The 19,035-nt window shown below is 40.4% G+C and overlaps 1 protein-coding gene across 5 annotated transcripts in view; it reads right to left on the minus strand.

Annotated features, from left to right (window-relative positions):
• Positions 1 to 18,559, minus strand: part of elmo1 (engulfment and cell motility 1 (ced-12 homolog, C. elegans)) — an 83,247-nt gene extending 64,688 nt beyond the window's left edge. For 2 of the 5 annotated variants that reach the window (XM_072447555.1, XM_072447553.1), the window contains exon 1: positions 18,483 to 18,557. The gene's annotated coding sequence lies outside the window, so the exon portion shown is untranslated. Of the gene's footprint in view, positions 1 to 18,482 lie in introns of all 5 variants that reach the window. The other 3 variants (XM_072447552.1, XM_072447549.1, XM_072447551.1) reach the window with 3 other exon arrangements.
• Between the last annotated feature and the right edge of the window lie 476 nt (positions 18,560 to 19,035).

Raw genomic sequence — 19,035 nt, forward strand, 5'->3', positions numbered from 1 at the left:
GATGTGTTATGAACATCCGATTAACTGTCCTGTATGGAGATTCGTTCTCCGTGTTTGACCCAATCTCATCAGTCCCACCGGGGACACACTTCTGGCTTCTGTTGTAATTAGGGATGTCACAATATCAAAGTCTCACAATTATTGTGATAAAAAACATCACACACTAACGATTATTCACAATTACTAAGTAACTTGGCCAGCCAGATGAATTCTCACAATATTTGTTGGACAAACCTAACAAACATGGTGACGCCAACAGACTTACTTTGGCCGTAATTTGATCAGATTTACGGACTATTTTGTTTAATGTGCACATAGAATCGCTTTGTGTTTGAGGAGGAGGAAGAAGTTTGTGCTTTTCTCTGAATGGATATAACGTATATAAAGTTAATTCCACGGCTTGTTCCTGTTGTTCTTTAATAAATCAAATTCATATAGTCGTCATGACGTTTGACCTTTCCCCCCCGGACTGCTTTCTACGAGAGCCTGTCCAGATTCATAATGTGTAGAACTCAATTCAGATACTAATGACTAAATAATTACAATATTTGATTGTTATTCTTAGTTAATTATGTGACCAGCTTTACAAATTGAACTTTCGAAATACTTTTCATGTAGGTCTATTTTTAGACTATAGATTTACTTATAGACTTAATCTGGCTTCTAAAATGAATCATGATTATTATCTTTTAGTTCTTTGTATGAATATTTTGTGACCTGAATAATACAAATATTTATTAAGTTCTTATACAGAAAAGAATTGGCCAATTCTGCTCGTTTTAGGCTGATGGAACCACACAGTCATGGGGTGAATGTGTGTATACTTCAAACAGAAAGACCCGACCTCCCGAGGCCTTGGAAGTCAAAGCAAAGCCACAAAACTTCAGAGATTGTAAAACAAAAAAAACAAAAAAAGAAACATTTATGAATTTAAATATTGGCATAATACCACTTGTAGAAGTAAAAGGGAGAAAACGATGATCATTGATTTACTTTACTGTGTACTTAAACTACTACTTAAAAAATAGTGCAGTAAAAATGTCCTGCTCATTGTCTGTGATGAGCAGCAGAAGGGTTTTATAGCCTCTAGATTCCAGGGATAATAAAGACCATAACCCCAAATTACCTAAGCCAAAGAGAGTGAGAGAGAGAGAGAGTCGATAGATAAATGTGGGCTGTTGAGATAAAAATGTCAGCTATGCCACTGGAGTCCCCAGAGGCCTCCACCACAGGAGCTGCTCTGGCTGCAGGCCCATGACTCTAATGCTATAATGTTGTACCACTATAACCAACTTAGTCGGGAACATGAAGAAGCAGCCTGGATTCTGAAACTAGAGATAGCACTAAAAATGTGAATACAAATTCATCTTTATCTGCGTTTTTTTTTTTTCTTAAGTTCTATGTTTTATCCGTATTACAAAAGTTGAGTTGACATTTGGCGAATTCAAAAATACCCAGACAGTGACATGGGACCAGTGCAATAGTGATGCAATTAGTTTCAGCCCATCAACAGAAATATCAGTGGTTTTCATTTTCATTCTACAATTTTATTCCGTTCTATTCTATTCTGTTCCATTTCGTCTGCTTCATTCTATTCTATTCTGTTCTGTTCAGGTACATTCCGTTCCATTGCATTCTGTTCCATCGCATTCCTTTCCGTCGTTGTTGTTGTTGTGGCGTTGCTTTTAATGGCGGTTGGTAGCCAACTGAAAAAGTGCATTTACCGACACCTACTGTAGTTGTACGTTGTAAGAAAAAAGAAAGAAAGAGGCATTCCATTCTGTTCTGTTCCGTTCTGTTCCTATCTCTTCTTTTCCATAGTGACTTGTACTGTGTTTTTTTGTAACAGGAATATTGGTGGTTCAAACTATGCTCTTTCGTGGGTGAAGTGCCGTCACACACTACTGCCATCTGGAGGACGAAAACCGCATATTCACTGTGGGCTCTGTCGACAAAAAGTCTCAAAACAAAGCATTCCTATTCTGTAACATCCACAAAGACCCCGTTTGTTGCCAGAAATGTTACTGTTACAGTGAACTTACACAAAGTACTCCAGACAGCCGTCTAATGCTACGTTACATATTATTGTGTGGCTATGTTAACATAATAGACAGTTTTAACCGGCCTAATTTCCAACAGTATTTTAGGATCAGTCTGTGCTCTTGAAAGCTTTGAGGGTTTGTCCGGTGAGCAGAGCTCTTGGGGATGAAGAAGCTTAGTTGTAAGTGTCTCCAGAAGTTTGTTGTGTCAAGTTGTTGCTGCTTTTAAATGTCAGAGACTCCCCGCTCTAGAGAAGGATCAAAACCCATAACTTTGTTTATGTTTGAAGTCAAATAAGTCACGTGATTGAAATTCATGGATGCGAAAATATGTCGTTAGGAATAAATTGTGTGTGGAGGAGGCAGACTGCTAACTGTTGCTAATGTCGCAATACTAACATTTCAAGCTCAATTTTGATACCTTTCGTTCATTCATTTTCTACCGCTTGTTTCCATCGGGGGTCGCGAGTGACTGGAGCTTAATTTTCCTTTAATGTTATTGATTTCAGTATCAATACTTGTTCAAATCAAGTCCCTGTATCTACTTTCAATATCAATTTGGCTTTTCAATGTGATTTAACACCTTTGACAACGCTAGCTGAGATTGAATATTGACCATCACCAAAAAACAAAACAAAAGACACCAGAATGCAGGGCTTCAGTTGACTTCAAATTACCCCAAACCCTCCACATCGTTTGATTGTATGTGACAATTAAAGGAATGTCCCAATCTATTCCTGTCAATGGATGCACCAATTTTGGTATTGTGTCGATACTGGATAATTAAATGAATCCCCGTCTTCCTAAACAAATCCAATATTCCAATTAGTCATTTGAGGAAAGTAAATAGAAACGTGAGACAATACGTCATTTTAAAGATCAGAACCTACATAATAGGGTCAACTGGGCATACCTGCTTGCCGAAAGCCCGATTTCAGTTATATTACTCTGATCTTAATCTTTTAGGAGGTTTTTATGACATGTTGAAGTGGTTTAAGGAAAGTAACCTGGAATCGGTTATTATCTGGTATTGGCAGATAATCAAAGCCGAAGCATCCCTATTTTTGTCTAAACTGAACTTAACCCTTGCACTATTGTTGAATCGTTGAATGACCCACAGACGTCTATAGTAGAACGCCTCCCCCTCCCTCACCAACATGAAAAAATGTTTTTAACCCACACACTAACTTTGAGTGAAATCAACAACACAAAGCGAGCAGTGCACACGAATGAAAAACAGATCTTAATCCAAGCAACACGTGGGAGATGAATGAGATAAGAGTTTGACTGATCACTGCACGCCACAATGACCTAAGGGCCCGGGACAACGCTTCAAGGAGCAGGACATCCCACTAAAGTTCACAGCTCCCCGACCAGAGGGTGTGTGAGGGAGGAACAAAGGCAACGGTACGGACCACACAAAGCCTCTGACAGGTCACGTGACGAGGCGCCGGGATGAAGGGTGGCTTCTGATTGGTTGGTGAGGGAAAGGCATGGGCACAGGTCTATAGGCCCATTGTCCGACCGCCTGTATGCACAGTGAACACTGAAAAGCAGCATTCCTCATTCAGAAGCACAGAACGCCTCCATCCAACAGTGACCTTGACTACTCCAGCACAACCGTGTGTCTCATTTCCAAAAGGGTGCATTACATAAACGCCACATATCCACGCAATCGGAATGACTTGTGTTGGTAAAAATACGCTCACTGTTACAAGTGAGAAAGCAAACGACCAAACTGAAACATGACCATTTACCTTTTGACTTCATGGTTCAAACACTTTTCCCACACAGTTCTCAAACGCTTCAAATATTATATCAAACTGTTTAACCAAATTCACATATGTCAAATTTCAGCTTTTTAGAAAGTTGCATTATATCACCGGCCACTTACTACTTACTAAAAGGGGCGGTACCGGAGGGAAAATCTGTTTTGCAATAGTACAAATATATCAAATCCCGCTCAGTCCTGGAAGAGCGGTCAGATCTACTGGCCCACAGGTTTGCGGTGCTATCGCTGCTGCCTCAGTGGAATGCTGCTGTTGTTTCCTTGGGCAAGACACTTAAGGGAAGTGTTTTGAGTGCCTTGACGGTAGTGAATTGCTATACAAATGTGACAATTTACCATTTTCCAAAAGCATCTATTCTAATAGAGCTCTTGGCATTGTTATTACGCTAGATAGAAAAAAATCTGAGCCTTTTACTACTTTTACACTACAAGGAGATTTTGACCACTAGTGAGTCAAGCCTATTAATTAAGCTACAACTTTATTTCTGCATTGATTTGAGTTATCATTTGAGGAATGATTTAACCTTCACTTCAAAATGATTCCAAATCTTTAATAAGATTGAGTATTCTATTAATTATGAATCTGTTAATTAAGCAGAGAGGATAGTTTGAAGAAAGAAATGATCACACATGCTTTTCAAAAATGCAGTTTGTATAGGCAGATTCACAGTTTAATTAAATAAACCTTGTTAAACCATTGATTTTTGGGTATTTTATTACGTTGACATGAGTGTCTCCACTAAAACGTTTACAACAGGCTCCTCCCCTCTGGGGCCTGGACTCTGGAAAATAATCTAAATCTCAGTAGGACTTTCCTGGTTAACTAAATGTCAAATTATTAATGACAAAGGTAAACTCCAAAAGCTAAATTTGAGGCCTATTAATTACAGCTATATCTAGATCTTCCCCGTCCTCAACACATTTAGGTGCAGGAGCGCTTTTGTTCTGTTTTGTTCTCTGCGTTTAGTTATTGTTAACTTTACCGTGACGAAAAAGTGCTTATAAACTCATGCTGTACATGTGCACTGCGGCAAAGATTTAAATAATAATAGTTAAATAGTTCAAATGAACTAATTCAGTAGTTTCCGTTTTAAGTACTGAAAAAGCGACATTTTTAAAATTCTATGAGTTTAATCTCCTAAAAATCCTATAGACTCCTGCAGTAAAGAAGCTTAGTGCAACTGATGACACAACAGTTTTGTAACCATGTGTCGTTCTCACAATCTGTAACTGTAACCTCGTTTCCAGAATCAATACTCTGTGGAAAGACGGGCCTGTTTCCTGCTCATCGCTCAGAGGGTTTAGTCTCAATAAACTATTGAGTATTGAGAAAGAGAGCACTTTTTTTTTAGCTTAAAACTGTGTTCATTCATTAAAACAACATGAGCTATTTTCACTTCCACAGAGTTTGGAAACAAGTCATGACTGAAATCCCACTTCCTTAAAAAGGTAAAATTACCAAACAGAGTAGACAGATTGAAAAAAGATGCCCACATGACCAAAACAAGAGGAAGATGGCAAATAGCTTCTTGTTATTCACAAAACACACAGACATAGTTTAAACAGATTAGCCTTTGTCAAAGACGATAATGCAATGACTGGAAATCTGATAGTGAAGAGAAGTCTTTATCCTGATCAAAGACGAGGCAGGATCACATTAGGACAATGCAGTGGCTGACAAATTAGATTAGGTGCACTTTAAGCATGAAACTGCATTTTTCTTAATAGTATGCGTTTTATAAAATTAAAACCAGTTATGAAATAAAACAAAATCACTTTTATATTCATTTTCCACTCAATGAAAGAAATATTTCCTGTGAAATAAAAAAGTCTTCAGGTCCGAATGGCACTTGTTGGATGAGACCAGTGAACAACAATCTGTATTGTTTCATTTGGCAGCAGACATCGCAGACGAGTGCTGCGTGTTACATGTGATGTAAAGAATGAGGCATCCGGGTCAGGGAAATTCCACTGTCACTGATAGTGAAGCCACCAAGGCCATGTTTTCATTTTGTTCATTCAGAGAACAAACAAAGAACCACCAATGCTTTCAGAACGTCATTTGGACACACAATTGTGAAAGCAAAAATGTTTCAAAGTGATTCAAAAAATAAGTAAAATAGCAATGTGTGAACCAGATAAAACAAAAACAGCAGTAACTTATACTTAAAAAGACTTCTTTATTCTTGAGATACTAGTTACATTTCTCCTCTGACAAAGACTACTACACTATCATTGTACTGCCATTACTGTACATTACTTAAATGGCAATTCTACTCGGCTAAACTCTCTTGCTCAAAGGATTACATCTTCACTGGTGCATGAAATAATCTAAAAAGGTCATACTATTATGGTAACTCCACAACCTTAATCTGCTGCTGTCTCTTTAATGGCTTTTAAACTGTGTCAAAGCCCCAATTGCTGCGACAAGCCTTATTTCTATAATGAACATATTCGTATCTAAAGTGCCACGCTGCCAGTCACTGTGCCCAACTCAGATTGCTATTCCACTACAGTGTATCCCCTGTTGGCCTGTGCTAGCCTAGATTGAGATAGAAAACATTTGCCATTGATTTGTGGCTATTTTTACGTGTCCTACTTGAACTAAATGGCCGTGATGCTCAGAGGAAGACGCTGAAAAAGCATAATATTGAGCTGCTGTTAAAAAAATCATTGGAAAGCTAAATGGCGTTAAAAGGAGAGATGGCGCAAGGGTAACAAAGATTTATACTGTTCTGATCTGAAGAGGTTGTTGACCTGCTTAAGAAATGTCACTTTTAAACAAGCACAATTTAGTGGGGAACTTTTTTACCCATTAAATTGTGCTTGTTTAAAGGTGACTTTTTAAAAGTAACATGGCAAATCATGTTGGCATTTAACTTGGCTGGTTGCTTCTTTTCTTCTGGGTTTGTCCTTCTTGGGCATAATTTGATTCTAGACTAAATCTACGTCTTTCTGCTTAGCCACTCTTTGGTTGCTTTATTTTTGTCTTTTGCTTGTGCAAGTCATAATTATTTAAACACTTAAGAGAGTACAGATTAATGTGAGGGGAAAGGTAAATCTCCTGTGGACACAGGCAGCAGACAGGCTTAATAAAAGTAAAGAGATGGAGCCGTCTCTGGTGACCTGCAGAGATGACTGCTCGTATTGAACCATAACTCAGATGTCTATTACATAAGCCTATAGCACACAGGCGCGCTGCACCTGCCAGTGCAATTACATAGCAGCACACAGGACTATCATCATCACAGAAGTAATGGGCACTCTACAGGACAAATGACATTACAGGAGATTGTGATGGGGATCTCTTATAGATGATAAACAAGCTAAAGGTTGCATGGAAAATTAGAGTGCTATTCCAGATCTTGACCCTTTAATCTCACTCATTGGCTCGAGCCATTCCATGGAATGGAATGCGACGAGTCTTTGTTCTTGCCTGGTTTCTTATTATTATTATTATTATTCATGGTCATTTTGCCACAACTCTGGCATTTTTGACCCCCTGAACATTGATGAAAGTCACACATGGGACATAGACACGATCGGCTATGGTTGCGAAAACGCCCGTCGCAACAGTGCCGACTAGTTCAAAAAAGAAAAAACATGAAATGCTTAATCTTTGGCCTAGGCACATGAGACTTGGGACAGTGAAAAGAGCTACCTTTGACCTTTGACCTTTGACGAGTAAAACACCCCTGGCAGGATAAACAGGAAGTCAGCCATGTTGAATCAAAGTGGCACCGCCACGTTTGACTTTTTCCCCCCAAAATCGTACTTGTACTAGGTCCTAGGCTTTTTTGTCCGATCGAGCTCAAAACAACACTTTTTGCATATAGAGACATTGAAATTTAATACAAATTCAACATTTTATATTCCTTATGGTCTCCGCGTAACACGCCCTAAAAAAATGTCCTGTTTTTTCAAGGACAAGTCACGCCTAATGGAATTAATCTACGGAGCTCATATTTCACTCACTAATGCGTTTTTATGGTGAGTGGAAATAATGAATACCATGTAACAAATTTACTCTATAGCGCCCCCTACCCATTGTGTGAAAAACTCAACATTGTCTGATTTGTTTGAAACTCATGGTTTATATTCTCCTCAAGACGCCATGAAAAAAGTGCATTACAGATATTGTGTATTTTCATTATTGGCCAGCAGGGGTGCAATGAATGCCTTCACTTCCTCTTCCTCTTTTATTTTGATGGGACATTTCCTCTCGTGCCGTGGCCTTAGCATTAGCATCAGAATTATTATTCTTTAGGCTTTATTCTTTAGACTTTATTCTTTCTGCCACAACTCGGGGTATTTTTGACCCCCTGAACATCAATGAAAAGTCGCGGGTCACCGCGGCTCTCTCTTTCTCCCTGCTCAGGTCTGCGATCAGCACAATCTTGCAATTTGACAGAACAAACTATTTCAATCTCAAACTACCCAATCATCAATGGTGAATTACTGAGCGTCGTTTGGTATGCCGCAAAACGCAGCAGAAAACATGGTCGCGCGGGCGAGGCGAGAGCCATCATCGCCGCTACCGCGGCTTTAATTTTGATTGATGTTGCATTGCAAGAAGATGCATATCTGCCGCACCAGGGGCATTTCTGATGCCTCCCTCCCCTAAAGGCTGGTTTACTTCAGCGTCAAGCTGCATTCAGCTTAGTGTAGACGTGACAGTTTGAGATTGTCCTTATGTAAAATTAGGCTTGTGAGCAGAAATGTATCTTGTTTTCAAGGCATTTTTGAAAGAGCTTCTGGTCATTGTAGACCAGCCTGTGGTCTCAACACTTTGGTGCAAAGCTTCTGATTGTCTGTCAGGTGCATTATCCACGTCTTTCGGATCGACACAGAGCACATGAATGAACCTCTTGAGGCTTTGTGATACAAGATTATCTTCTCATTGATAATCATTGTTGATTTGATCTTTTAAAAAACAAATAATATATTATAATATAAAAGCAGTCGTAAACAGAGACCAATAATCAGTGCCATTAAAAAAAAATGTCCCTCAAAAGTCTGAATTCTTCTCCAAACAGGATTGGACAATAGACCATTGCAATCTGAAAACAATTAAATCCATTTGAAAAAATTGTCTGGCCCTAATTTACGATTGTGTACAGTCTAAAATGCACTTTATTGAGGAGGGAAAAAAGAGCAAAAGAATTTTGGCTTTAATCTATGTCGCATAAATATTTGCCACGTGGCCACTGTCGCGTCAGCCTCAGCTCAGGGCTCATCGTTCTGTATGAGAGGCTTCAGTCATGTTGTCAGTGGCTCTAGTGCGTGGGAACAATGGAGTCACTGTGGTGGTCAGTCCCTGCTCACTGCACACAGGCCTGGCTCCAGCAGCTGTCCTCGGTCCCCTCCCTCACCAGACCCCCAGCTGTGCACATACATCACTTACTACGCCACACAAACACAGGCACATGTCTCTGGGGTGCTGCTGGATACATGCTGGGTGCTCTTTGCTCAGCCGCCACCCTGACTGGCAGCACTGTTGGGAGCACTGCTATCGGGAGCAGCAGGAGCACGCCAAAGCACCCATCCATAACACTGCAGTGCAGAGTAAATAAATACAAAACTATATTCTCACAAAGGATACATTTTTTGCGCTACAATTAAATACAAAAGCAAATAATAAACCCTTGAGCAAAAAAGCATAGTCTTTCCTCAAATAGATTTCCTTTTTCAAAACAGTGATCCATTCATGTGCAGTATGGCCCAAACCTGTTGTAATTCTTCACGTTTTCATCTTGTAAACGTTGGTGATGTAAGCTAAGAAGTAGAAGAAACAAACATAGAAAATAGATATCTTCCATAACAGATTTGTTTACACTAAATTGTACTTTTAGTTAGTACAAACGTCCAGTATCTGCATGGCTGAATATTTTTTCCAAACGCATGCATTCCCACTCAGTCTTTCTTTGCAAACATATTATTGCCAACTTTATTTTAGCCTTGTGAGCTTGTGCCACACCCTTTCACCACAATGCTTTACCAGATGCTCCATGCCCACAGTTTTACTTCAGCCTTTCATTTACAGACCTCAGTCTCTCGCTCTGCTCCAGCACAACCAGCAGCATCCCATGTCTTTACTGAAAGTCCACACTACTGCTTTACTCATCGCTCACCAGTGTCCAAACCCAGCCCACTGAAGCCTCTCATTGGAGTGCACTTGTGGCTGCTTTATTATTGTCAAGTTAAGCCAAGGGTGGGGGCTCATTCTGTGGTGGTCACAACATCTAAATGGAGTCATCATTTTGGTCCTTTGAGGGTTCTTAAATGTTTAATTATAGTAGTAGTAATAGTAGTAGTAGTAGTAGAAGTAGTAGTAGTAGTAGTATTATTACTAGGGATGTCAAGAGTGATCGGTAAATTGATAATTTGTCCATTTAAGTTCAAAATATAATTGTAAAAAAAGAAATAATAATAATGTTAAGTGTTCTTTATGCTGCTGTTTATGTTAAATTCCCTTTACTTTTCTTTCAGAAAGTTCATAAAATTTGTCACATTCTAGACGAATACTGATCTACTTGGATTTCACTGTTGATTTGGACATTGTGTCAATAATCGTGAAAAGAATTTAAATGTTGACGTTTCTTCCCATAATAATTGTTGATAGAAGAGGTAAAAGTAGTGATACTACTACAACAAGCTAATAGCCAAAAAGATGGTTGAGCACCTGAGACTGAAAAAAACTAAAGATTATCTGTACTCTAACTAATGGTACAAGAACTTTGAAGGCAGTGAACTCAAAGACACCAATTGTGGTTGTTTTGAAGGCTACTTCCATGTAAAAAGTAGTCTGTCCAGGCTGGAGAAACACTAGAGGAGGGCATTCCTTAAGGCCAGAGTTTTCATTGCTGTGGGTACGATGTCACTGGAAATGATGTAATCTGCACAGAGCATAGCCCCCTTCCTCTCTCTTCTTCTTATTCACTGTATGGGACACAACATGTTTCAACACATTTACTCAGCCAGCATGAGGTGATCAAGGGCTGACCTTTTTTGGCAGGAAGTAACTACATGGCATCAACAGGATGTGGCTCAAGCTTTGTTCAAAACCCAATTTCTTTACCATTTTCTAAAACATATAAAAATGTTTAGCTATTTTTAAAGTGGTCTTGGTATTTCCTGTGCCTGTGCCCTCATGCCGCACTGTCTTGGTGTAAGGAAAATGCTGGTAGACAAGTTGGAAGCGCACATCCATACAGCCAATAAAAAAACATGTTAAGCTTCTCCTGCAGACAACAAAAGAGCAGACACAGCAACAAGCCCCGAAGGCAACATTAAACCCACTATTCTGCCTTTACAATACACACATTCTCCCAATAAGGGACCGTGTGGAGCTCAAATGTGGCCACATGGACAAGAATTGTGAAATATAGCTCAACAAGGCAGTTTGAAAGGTATCCATGTAATGTGGAAAATTTAGATTTGTGACCACTAATGCTAATACAAAGCAGGATTAGTGAGTTAGCAAGGTAGTTCCACTTTCCACTGAGAACATTACAAGGTAGAAAACACTGCAGCTATAACTTTTCATTTCCAGGTTAACATAACAAGCACTTTAACTTTTATATTTGCTTTAGGGATTAATCACTTAAAATCAATAATCGGGATTATTCTGGTCACAATAATCGTAAGAATTAAAAGCTTTATTACCAAAAAATGTCAAGCAAATTCAAAACAGACTCCCAAAAGAAATCAATGCAAGTGCTTTTTTTAATCTCTCTGTTGGTGTATCAATTACTTTATCATTCAGAAAGGTGGATTTAATAAAGCTGAATGGCAATATAGTAAACAATGTGAATGAAAGTTTCTTCTCACAATAACACTAAAATTGCATACAATGACATTTCAAGTGTGCTGTTAATTGTACCGTGAATAGTATTTTGCCATTTTAAAGCAGCTGAAAGAAAGTACACGCATAACATTGATCTAAGACTTAATACTAATCCACTAAATCCAGTAATAGGTCCATTTATAATCGGCAGTAAGTCATAACTTTTAAGAATAGCTGCTGTACATCCAGAGTCGCAGTGAATGCTCATCTCAGACTTGGTTGCCACACAACAGGGAAGATTGTAACCAGCAAGTCACACATTTGAAAAAACTTAAAATAACTGAAATGAGTCACAACAACTATAGCTTCACGTAACATTGATTAGTGCTGCTGCAGAAGGTAATGAACAAACACATATTTTACACTCAATGGGACTATGGGCTGCTATAATTAGTCATCTTGCAATCTCAAAACAAACAGTGCTCTTAATACACCAACACCAATTTGTACATTGCTGATTAATATACAAAATGAGCAATAGGCTGCAAAATTAACCAAACGACTGGCGTGATCAGGACTCAAATCCACCAAAAAGAAGGTTTCTTTTCACTTTGGCAGAGCTTATACCAGACGCCCTTGCACGCCGTTGTAGATTTTTGAACGACTACCAACGTATTATTTAGATTTTCGTCTTGTGCGAGGGTCCAGATATGTTCACCGTTTAGCTGTGCCTCAGGTGACGAGAGGCAGAGGGAGGCTGTGACGGTGATTACGGCTGGTGTGGCGCCAACAGCAACACGCAGAGATGAAAACAGAGGGAGGATTGACCAGAGGAGAACATGTAAGACAATCTGTCCCTGGTGCCACGAGCAGAGTAGAGATCGGTTGCAGTGACGGGGCATCATAAAGAAACACCAGAAGAAATGTACATGATTATATTGTCAAGCTCAAATGAATGGCCGGGAGAAAGGGCATCCATCCAACGTGAAAAAGTGGATCCGCTGCAGTTTTCGAGATGCTCTGACTAAGGTGTGGGAAATATAGCGAAAACGATTCAATCCCATTTCAACGGCAGTCGCCTTGCAGGGCTTCAGAAAATTGCTGATTTTATCCACAGGAAGTTAGAAAATCAAACAATGGGATAGCACATTAACCAAGATTCACAGCGAAACAAGCAAAAGGAGAATTGTCCCAGAGCATTCACTGTCCTTGGACCCTTATTCTCGGCAGTGGGAAAACCAAAGCAGAGGGACAAGCTTCAGATGTGACCACAACTCACACGCATCCATTTACAGATAGAGTATGATCTGATACGAGGGTGAAGGATAGTGTGAGCCAGGTGTGGGAAGACCCGGGGTCCAGAGAAGAAGTAAAAACTATGGTCATTCTGGGCTGCAAAACATTCAAGAGGTCTCATAAACCCTCTATACTGGAAGATAATCAAGCTCACAGGTAAAACACCGGCTGAGATGCTCTTTAAAACCACCACAAGCTTTTAAAAAAGGTATTTGAGGGAAGAGCTGATGTTTGGATCTAGCATAACCATGTCAATAGTCAAAGATAGTGCTAGTTGAAGTGGTGTCAATTGCTTGTAAGAAAATACGAGCTAACAGTGTTTTTTGAATGCCCTTTGATGGTTTGATGTATTCAGAAACTCAAGAGCTGGTCTGACATAAAGCCATACAGCTCAAGGCTCACTGCCCGCTGCTACACAGAGCAAGAATTGGTGACCTTGGCATGTTATGAGAGCCCCTTCTCTTACACACACTCGGTACAAACTAATGGAAAACTCTACAGTGCAGCAACGTGCACCTGAGCTGTGACAGAATGAGTTCATCTTAAGATAAGATAAGATAAGATATTCCTTTATTGTCCCACATGGACAGTAATTGCACATGAATATGTGTTAACTTTAATCACATTAATTATGCATTACATTTTACTATGTGTAACTTCACATCTATGACATTGCCTCCTAAAGAATATGCAATACTGCGAAAAAGGTTTAGGCAGGTGTAAAGAAAGAGAAAAACAAACTATGACTATCCACAGAAGATCATTAGAATTGTACTTTAACCTTGCCATAACCTGAGATTTCTACTAATGTATCAGCAAATGCGTTAGAAGAGCTAACATACTTGTACTTCAGTTGTGCGGTTAAGTGGATTTGAAGGTTTCCAGAGAACCTCAGAATCACTCAGACTCGTCCGTCCACCTGAGCAAATGTGCAATCATCCGTACGTGCCGTCCATTCTCATCAACTGATCATTTTGAAACCATCATTAGACTGTGCATGTTTCAAATACAGGGGTAGGGAAGGTCGATGATTGGAGTATACATAACCACAACATACACATGATTTAGACTGTGTCATCTTAAGCTTTTCTTTTACATTTGTTTCGTTAGAGAATGCCAAAAGAAGGTTTTTCCTCGAGGCAGATTTTGCAGCATTTATAGAAACACAGAAAGCCCCAAGGCATCTGCTGCTAAGTCTTCAGGACCCGAGCTTCTTCAAACTCTAGAGTCCGTCAGGCTGTCCAGTGGAATAAAGCCACCTTTTCGCTTGATGCGTTAAGAAAGAACATTGGAATTTGACTTATGCTAAAAACAAGATCTGCCGACATTAGAATGCTGTGTAGTGAAGGAAATGAAAGAAGTTCTGTCCTAAAGTCCTGGAACTAAAAACGATGAAATCTGAAGAGACAAACGAGAGCAGCTCAAAGACAATGCCAGGGATGTCAAGATATTAGTGTTACTTGTTGTTTCGACTTTGTTCGGCTGGATTATTGAGTGTTTTTCGTTGTGTCGTCGTGATGTGCGCTAGCTCTGAGCTAGCCCCCCCGGCCCCACCGCGCTCCTCGGCCACAGCCGCCGTATGGATCGCCGGTGCGTTTATACAAAGGAGGAACTCATGAAACTGCGGAAAACCATCGTCTTACCCGGAGATCGTCACGTTATCCCGGCGGACATCCTAATTTTTCCCCTCCATCCCTTGTTGGGAAATGGGAGGTTTTGTCTATAGGAGTTTTTGTTTATAAGAGATCTTCTATTGAGAGTGTTTTTTAAACTTCCTATATTCTGTGATCTGTCCTTTTCCTCTGTATCTACTGCGTTGTATCAATGAAATTTCCCCATGTGTGGACAATAAAGGATCATCTTATCTTATCTTATCTTATCTTACTAAGTGTTATAGTGGGGGAAAAAACATCACGATTAAACGATTATTCAGGATTATTGAGACTGTTTCGAAACAACAGTGAAAGCTTTAATTTTGTTTCATTCTTGTTTAACATGTTACTATTCCTCAATTTTGTGACTGGTTTTATGAAACTGAACTCTCTGAAAGACAAAATACATTTAAATATGACAAAAAAGCCAGACAAAAAGTTTTTTGGGGGGGCAATAGATTGGACTAAAACAACTTAATTTTGCTTCCAAAATTGTAACGCTTTTTTTGGTTCTTTGGGACCATAATAATCACAATTATCGATTAACCTAATAATCTTGACATCCTTGGACAATGCTGGCTCAAAGTTGGGGTAGCACACGGTTGAGTCTTGGTAGTTTTTACATTATATATTTTTCAAAGCATTTCAGGATGAATTGGTTGCTTTGTTATTAAAACAGCTCCATAAATCAGCTGTATAGAGATAAACTGGCAGACAGGTAAACATCCTCTGAAATAACAATAAGAACATGGAGCAGTGACCCGCACAGAAAGACACATGATGATGAGAACATGCACTAAAGACAGGCTGTAATTAGGTGGTGCTGAAGAATAGCACCTGGGTCACACTGACACACCAGCATGGAGCCTCAGAGAGAGTGACACAGACAAACGTTGTGGAGAAGCAAAAACTGACACAGCAGTCTACACAGCATTAGAAATCTGCACATCCCTGCAACTCGTGCGCGATAAATCATACATGTTGACATCTAGGATACGTTCGCAAAAGCTCAGAACAGCTGTCGTTAGTTAGATGCAAAAGTATACACTTGCAACTACGCAGCAACGCCAAATATGATAACAGTCTTTACAAGATACAATAATAGTATATCATGCCACAAAAAAGATCAGTGTACTTTTTGTAACTGTAGAGGGTTGCAGCGAAAGAGCTTTCATATCAATGTTGAATCCATGTACTAAACTAGCACTAAAATCCTAATTTAATTCTATATCGATTCTTAGATTCAGGAGGACTAATCGGAATAACACTGCTGTTTGTTCAACCAAGTCATTACTCTCCAGTGTCAGTGAGCGGGGCAGTTCTTAGCGTGAGATGCTAAATAGCACAAACATCAGCTCACATCGAGAGGGCTGGCAGTACACTCACTGTATTTACTTACTCTCATAACTGGAATGTGGCAAAAAGAAATGAGCGCTCTCAGGGATCCAGATCATTTTCTGGGTCAGCGGAGGGGCTGCTCCAACTGCACATGAAGTCTGGACTTTAAAAGCAAACAAGCACAAGGATGCTCTGCAATTTAGTCAACTTAGAAAGGGTTCAACGTTCTGGAAACAAAAACAAATCAGCGGCCTAGAATACAAGAAAGCTGTGAAGGCAAAATGCTTCCCCTCACTTCAAACGCATTTCAACAACTAATTCGCACCAGATTTCATTCAATGAGTTCAATTAAGATATTTCAATCTAACTGGAAGCATACTGAGAGGACAGTAGGAGTCTAGCAGTATTATTAGTAGTATTGCAGAAACAAAAACAGCGTGATACATCTTTTCGGTACAACAACTCGAGAGCAGAGGATGGCAGGAGCTGTAGGTTCCTTCTCACCCTCCTAAACGTGTCCGACTCTGTGGCACCTCCTCATCGCACCCTTCCTGCTGTTTCAATTAAACTCCATTCCACAGGGAGCAATTATGACAGGCAACATACATCTCACTGCAAACTGCAAATGAACCCAGCCCCAGACTGTGTTGTTGTTGTTGTTTTATGGCGGTTGGCATCCAAGTGTTGCATTACCGCCAGACTTTATTCCTCAGACTTTGTGGGGTAGACCAGTGTCGATGCCAATACATTAACATGTCACACGTTTTATGTGCACTCTTAAGCCTCAAGGAAAAATGTACAGCACGAGAAGCTTTGAAGTTTTTTTTTGCGCCTTTTTACTTTCATGTCGGAGATTGTAACAAAAAAGGAAATTGTGAATTAAGATAGACTGATAGTTAAATGTGCACACAACAATTTACATACCTCAATTTTCCCCAGAGAAGAGAGGGAAATAGAAATGAGTGAAAAATCAAACAAGAAATAAACATTGTAAATGAATAGCCCTGTCAGGGGAAAAGATATGAAAAAAGTGCTACGGTTACACTTAGCGACGCCAAACAGCAGGCAGTGTCAAACGCACACACTAGGAAAGGAGGCAAGTGAGGAAGCGGGTGAGAAATGGCACCCACCCCGCTCCTAAACACTCCGAGATCCACAGTATCTCTTTCCAGTAATGGGATTCTCCGGCTGAGGATGCAGTGCTTAAGACAAAAGACTGCAGCACACTGTTCACTGCAAGTCAGGGCAGTAAACGTTTGTTGACTCTAGTGAGACTCTTTTCACAATACCATCACCGCAGAAAATATGTCTTTTTCAAGTTTTAAACCTTGACTCTAAACCAAGGGACAAAGCAAAAAGTAACAGGAAAATACAATGTTAAATATCAAACTTGGCAAAACCAACAGTAAAGCACATGGAAATCTATAGGCTAAATCTGAATAAATAAAAAAAAGGATTGAAACGGAAACACTTCAACTGCAAAGGACAAACACTGCAAGAAGTTAAAAAACAACAACATTTAGGAAATTAGTACCAAAGAATAATATAATATAAAAGGACAAAAAAGCCACATCCAAACTTGACAACAAAAGCCATATGATTAACAATAATATGCCACTATGATGAGTTTTACACCTGTTCTAAGGCCGTTTTAAACTAAATCAACACCATAAGAGAATTATTGCCCCAAACTATGTGTCGCTTTGACACGTTGGATGCTGCGTGATCAACTGGAGGGGCTTTTATGACAGTCCACTTCCCAAAGACTCATTACGGAACAACAGAGCAAATAAAGTGAATTATAAAGTGAAGTATAAAGTGACATATGGAGGCTACATAACAGAGCCAAAACAGAGACCGCGTCTACGCTCTCTGCGCATGAGAAGGATGCTCACGCGCCGCTTTGGGAACTCGTTAAACAAGCTAAACCAAGTTAGCCACAAGCCAACACTTTGCAGATTGATGAAGGGGGAAATTGTGCTGGAACAAACAACACTGCAACCACCCGTCCCGTGTTTGCCGATTGCAGGGGACGAGAAGTGTCAACGAGCTGGGTTCGGGCTAAAGTTCGACGCAGCGCCGCTAAAACGCGCCTAATTCGCTTCGGAGGAGGAAGAAAACACCGTTAACGCAGCGCCACTTTACGCGTCACTCATCCATCCGCAAGCGCACGAGAGCAGCTGATATCATCACTGTCGCCGGTGATTGTCTGACGGCGCGTTCAACAAACAAAACACATTTAAAAAAAGAGCAATGCGCTTTAACACACTTTATCGCCTCCTCCGACGCAGCCAAAGCGCAGCGCTGACTTTTTCTGAACTGAAACGACGCGATGCTTAATGAGATGCGCTTAAACAACGATTCCACGCGACAACAACAAAAAAGACAGTTCGCTTCACTCAACGCACGCGAAAAGAGGCAAAACAAAGGAAACAAACTGCGTATTTCTCTCCCGCTGCAGTGACGGAGACATGGGCCAAACTGCAGCCGATCTACAGACACTCAGCGGCGGCGGCGGCGGCAGAAGTGCGGCTCTGGACCAGAACAACAACAAGGATCGTCGCCATGCGTGATTTGCGAACCTGCCGAGGCGGTGACACTTCTGGATCTGTGTCCGGGAGTTTGTGCGTGAGCGCGTTGTGAGCGCGTCTGTCCGTCTGTCAGTCAGCAGTGTTTCCCTCCCTGAGATGCCGCGGATGGTCGCTCCACTTCCTCCTTGCTCCTGCCGTCTGCTGGCGGCCGCGATGATGCCACAAAGAGGACACGGAGCGCGGGGTAGGGCCAGGCTGCACCCGCCCTCGAGTGTCCTGCCCGGGCGCAGCACGCGCGCGTGCAATGCGCCGCACAACCGCAAACTTCAATGTCACTTATTCTCTTTCTTTTTCTACTACAAATTCAAAAATGATAGGATGTTTTATTTTATTTTGTAAGGGCCTTTTTTTAATGAATGTGGCAATAACTTCAACACAGGGCATTTGTTATTTGCACTGTTTAAAGACAAAAGCCAGACTCTCTTGGAACAATAGCCTAGTATTAATAATTCATAGTTATTGAATTGTCCACAGACAAATGGCTTTGCTGGGGGTCTGACCTTCCCATTGGATTTGATAGACACAAAGAAGATTTACTTGCCAC

The sequence above is a fragment of the Eucyclogobius newberryi genome, unplaced genomic scaffold (assembly GCF_026437365.1).
Source record: "Eucyclogobius newberryi isolate DKJ021-1_F unplaced genomic scaffold, fEucNew1.0.hap1 SCAF_16, whole genome shotgun sequence".
In the NCBI taxonomy this organism is placed as follows: domain Eukaryota; kingdom Metazoa; phylum Chordata; class Actinopteri; order Gobiiformes; family Gobiidae; genus Eucyclogobius; species Eucyclogobius newberryi.